Here is a 5,867-nt window from a genome sequence, read left to right as displayed (position 1 = left end):
GTAATTACTAGATTTGCCATTATATTAGCTGCGTATATAAAATTGCAAAAAAAAAAATAACAAAGAAAAATAACAAACAACAACAGAGACTCCAATAATTTTTAAAATAGATGCTTTTTAAAGTTATACCAAAAGCCAAAAAAAAAACACAAACACACAAAAAATTAACATTGTACAGTGACACAACGCGGCGTATGAGTAATGCCTGGGAGCTACTATACCGTGACCTTTCTTTACTTCAATAGTTTACCTAATGACTTCTTCTTAATTGTACATAGCGCTGTTTTATGTTAGTTGAGTTTTTCATATTTTTATTGCCTTAATAAATTTTGATTTATTTTCTTTAAATTTACTTGATTTTCATCAATTCGTTCTAACTAGTTTCACATAATTTTATTTTTTGTTAAAAAAAAATCTCTTAGTTCGCAGACTTTTTTTTCAGAAACACTTAAAAAACTCAGAATAAAAATCGCAGTTTATAAAATAATTTATTTTTTTACGTGAAAATTTGCATATATATTCAAGCATTTGGTGTCTGTAATTTAAAAAATAATGGTTTTTTTAGCTAAATGCCTCGATTACCAAATCGATTAAATCCATTTTTTGAAAAATTATAAATTTAAGTGGCAAAACGCTTGATAAAGACATAACTTATTATATTTATAATAACATTCTTTATTTGAGTTTATTTACTATAAAGAGAATTTTAAAAAATTTTGTACATACATTATTTGATCGAATCTCTCAGCTTTTTGTCAATGCATTTAATCGATTTGGCAAGGCAAGCATTCAGACATGTCACATTAATTAATTTCATTTGTTCCGACGTAATATTTTTTATGTATATATTTTTTTCATTTTGCTTTGTTTTTACTTTACTCCGTTTTTTTCTTGCATTTATTCTTTATGTTTTTATGCTTCCTAATTGGTTTGTGTATTCTCTTTTGGTAATTTATTTTTTATTTTTCTTTCTTTTCTGGCGCTATGTACTTGTATATAAATTTGTTATGCATTTTTTCTTTGTAAATATCTATCCTTTTGGCAAATCACTGTACATAAATTTATATATTTTTTTGAAATTTACAAATTATAGATATTATAGTACGAAAAAGTTCCTTGATTAAGTAACTAATTAATTTGTAAATATGAATGTTATTGTTAAAGCTAAACTTCCCAACACTTTTTTAATGTGTAGTTTTTATGTAAGATAAATCACAAAAGTAAAATTACAAATAATTGGTTTGCACACACACACACACACACATGTTAAGTATTTTGTGCCCCCAATGATGGGATGAGTAGCATTGAAGATCGAAAAAATGCCAAAGGGAAAATATAAATCGGTGGCGGTATTACGCTCGTTTATATGTAAACGTTAAACGGATCGCTGAAAAGCCCAGAAAGGGTTAGGTAAGATTGCATATCTTCAATTTTAATATCGATTTTTTTTCAGAATATCGATATCTTATAAGGATAACGCAATTAATATCCCTAAAGGAATCAAAATTTTTAGTGATAGATTTTATCTAACTATTAAATTTCTTATCACCAAAATCGGTATTGTTAATAAGTGGTCGATAAATGTATTTTCATCCTTCTTCGTTATTTATGGCTTCTGGGTTTCCTTATTTATGATCACAACTCTTGTCATCGCTAGCATATTCATTCGACCGCTTTTCTAGTTTTTTAAGAGCCTGGGAGGGGATTTCTAATTTAGCACGGCATTTAACTTATGTATAAGGCACATAATTACTTACCGGAAAATCTTCGAATTGAACCAGTAGTCTACAGTTACACGTAAGAGAGCTAAATAACAATATGAAGTGGGTCAAAATAGTCTTAGCGCGCGGTTACTACCGTCTGGTTATGATTTCTTTGAGGCCCTTAATTGGTTGTACCACTGTATTATTTTACATTAAATTGTCCTTAGAAAACTATTTAACAAGACTACAAATAACAAACATAACACGTCCAGCTGTTCCCTCGTAAGAGTGCATCCTCTTGGTTACCTCAGGGTGTAGTTCTAAGCATATGCCGCTCATGTCTGCCTTCAAAACAGACTTGACAAGGAAGGACTTGAATTTCGGGCTAAAATGCATCAGCGTCCCATCCTGTCGTAAAAATCAACAAAGGCCAACAAATCAACCTTAAGTGTTTCGGCTATACATTACTGACGTCTGCACTAGAATTTAGCGTTAAGCTAAAGATCGCTCCGAATGATGCCATAAACATCTCTTAAGATGCCCTTCCATTCGTGCCTGCGGTTAAGTGAGTCATCTCAGTGGGTTACTTTTGTATTTTCGACAAATTTGCATCCCACCACCCATTCTTCTTTTTTAAAACATCCATGTAGAAATCCCTTGCATGAAGCACTGGGTGTAAGCTTCTGCACTATACCCAATGGAATTTTCTTGATAAACCTCACCTTGAGCTCATTGACTTAGGAAATATTAATGAACTAAATATGCAAAACAAAGAAAGTTACGCACACATGTTTAGCCATGTAGACATTGGGACCCACCATACAGTTTTTGTGGCCGACAAAAAGAAACCATGTCGCCCTCGGAAATAAATTTATTGCCGGTAATATCGCCATTGTATCGATTTCTTATTACCAGTCGCTCTATAACGTTCTCCGAAGGTAACTAGCCTAGGCGAGTCGTTTTCTTATCGCTTTAGGCGATATTTGGAATCATTTTATTCTTTTTAATACTTCATTTATTTTTTTTATAGAAAATTGGAACTTAGAAACGGAATTAATTAGTTCTTTCGCTATAGGGCTGCCTATTTTTTTTGAGTCGCCAATTTGTTGCCATTAACGATTGTTGCCTATTTCTCATGTTTTGCATAGTGTGGAGTGTGATTACACATACATAAATGTATTTAATTCTTAAAATTTACAAAGTTTGAGTCATAAATTTAATAACAAATATCTAAATATACGTAATAATAATTTACATAGTCGACAAGCGACAAACTGTAACTTTCAAAAACGACCGTAAAAATTTTAAAACTAAGTGCACACATTCATTTGAACATACATATGAAGGTATGTATGAATGTGGGTCTGCGTATAAAATGAATAAAATACACAATTTAGCAATAAAAGTTATGATACCCATACAAATAATTCAACTGAGAATTTTTACAATTCATATTTATTTGAAGGAAATATAGTCATTCAACCACAACTGCAGCTCATACGTTGCTGTTTTTCAGTATGTGTTGGTGAGCGGTAGTAGACCCCATAGGAACAAATATAATCTGGCTGAAACAAGCAAATGAATCCCAACTTTCAATAAGTCGAATATAAATTCGGCACAGTTTATAAAGCCCCATTATAAAAACTATACTGTATACTACCTACAACTTCAAATTTCAAATCCGAATTTAAAGTAAGGCTTTTCAGCTGTCTAAGTCTCACTACGATGGATTAATTGTTTCCTAATAAATTAAACACTTTTATAAACACCAAGCATGCTTTGGCAAATTTCAATTTCCAGCAGGGTAAGCACTTACAAACAAATGTATGTACATACATATGTACATATATAAATATCGCATGTACGAGCAGTTAGTTATTCCCGTTGTTGTAGTACGGTGTCACCACCACGATCCATTACAATTTATCATTTCAAACTTAATAGCTGCTATTTGTAGCAAGCGTAAATAGTCGTAACTAACTNACACCAAGCATGCTTTGGCAAATTTCAATTTCCAGCAGGGTAAGCACTTATTTAAAAGGCAAAACGTACAAACAAATGTATGTACATACATATGTACATACATAAATATCGCTTGTACGAGCAGTTAGTTATTCCCGTTGTTGTAGTACGGTGTCACCACCACGATCCATTACAATTTATCATTTCAAACTTAATAGCTGCTATTTGTAGCAAGCGTAAATAGTCGTAACTAACTGTAACTTAACTGAAACCAAAATATTTGCATCTGTACAATGCACATATGTGTGTTCATTACATATTTATATAATACGATATAATCAGTGTTGCTGCGGCGTTCAAAAGAAATGTATCACCAAAATTCCCTAAAATGGATCAAAAGTATCATTAAAAAAAAAACAAAAAAGATTTAAGTACNTGTAACTTAACTGAAACCAAAATATTTGCATCTGTACAATGCACATATGTATGTTCATTACATATTTATATAATACGATATAATCAGTGTTGCCGCGGCGTTCAAAAGAAAAGTATTACCAAAATTCCCTAATTAATATTTTTGTGGTTTTTATATAAAATACAGAGTGAAAATAAAGCTTTTAAACTCGTCAACAGTTGAATTCATTTGCATATTAAATTAACTAAAATCACATATCAAATTGGTATTTAACACTGTAATAACATAAAAGTAATTTTCACAATANCTAATTCTTAAATTAAAATGGTAGTTTGAATTTTTAATTTAGATCGTTGATAGTTTTTATTAATATTTTTATGGTTTTTATATAAAATACAGAGTGAAAATAAAGCTTTTAAACTCGTCAACAGTTGAATTCATTTGCATATTAAATTAACTAAAATCACATATCAAATTGGTATTTAACACTGTAATAACATAAAAGTAATTTTCACAATACTTGCTGGATTACTCTGTATGAAATTCTTGAGGCAGTGTCACACGATTGATACATTTGTACAGATTTGTACATTTTGGCAGTTACAAAGTAGAGTTGTTTGGAAATTGATTTATTGCGCTGAACTCAAATTTCTTGAGAACATCACNGCATATTAAATTAACTAAAATCACATATCAAATTGGTATTTAACACTGTAATAACATAAAAGTAATTTTCACAATACTTGCTGGATTACTCTGTATGAAATTCTTGAGGCAGTGTCACACGATTGGTACATTTGTACAGATTTGTACATTTTGGCAGTTACAGAGTAGAGTTGTTTGGATATTCTTTTATTGAGCTGAACTGAACTCAAATTTCTAAAGAACACCACTGTACAAATCTGTACAAATGTACCAATCGTGTGAAACTGCCTTTAGCCCAGTACCACATCCAACAGCTTCAAAATCAAAACGGGAAAGGAACGACAATATTAGGCTGTTCCAGCATTCCAGGATTTAGTGAGAAAGGTGAAAGGAAACGACTTCGGACACAAAATCATAAAAGTCTTAAGATGGGAAGAGTTACCAACTTGTTTGAGAATTAAATTTTGTCACAATTTATACTAAGCTAAAAATAAAAGTATCTTTTAAAAATTCGATGAAAAACGTATCATTTTGATCCCTTTGGATCACGACGGCAACACTGGATATAATATGTTTAATATAAGTATTTCTGTATGTGCATGAAATAAAGTAGTTTTTATAAACAGTCGCGAGNACAATTTATACTAAGCTAAAAATAAAAGTATCTTTTAAAAATTCGATGAAAAACGTATCATTTTGATCCCTTTGGATCACGACGGCAACACTGGATATAATATGTTTAATATAAGTATTTCTGTATGTGCATGAAATAAAGTAGTTTTTATAAACATATTACATATGAACCACTTATAGGCAACAAGTTTGGCTACACCATCGACATGTTTTGGGTTGGTGCTAGAAAAGTTTTTGTTTTTTACTCGAACTTTGTTCGTTTTTAATAGCTTCGAACAAATAAACGTGCACATAGCACTTACATATGTTTTGCAAAAATGAATTTATGCAAATCAGTAGTGAGTCAAAAATTTTAATAAAAACAAGTAAGAAAGTCTAAGTTCGGGCGGAGCCGAACATTAAATACCCGGCGCAAGTATTAAATATATGTTTTTTCACCCTTCCGAAACCTTCCGCTAGATGGTAAGCCGAGGTGTATCAATTTTGAGTAAATTAGCGTCCTTCAATTT

This window comes from Rhagoletis zephyria, unplaced genomic scaffold, assembly GCF_001687245.7.
Source record: "Rhagoletis zephyria isolate East Lansing unplaced genomic scaffold, Rhagoletis_zephyria_1.1 Rzeph_scaffold_04745, whole genome shotgun sequence".
Taxonomy (NCBI): Eukaryota; Metazoa; Arthropoda; class Insecta; order Diptera; family Tephritidae; genus Rhagoletis; species Rhagoletis zephyria.
The sequence above is the reverse complement of the archived record's forward strand: the minus strand, read 5'-3'. Positions refer to the sequence as shown.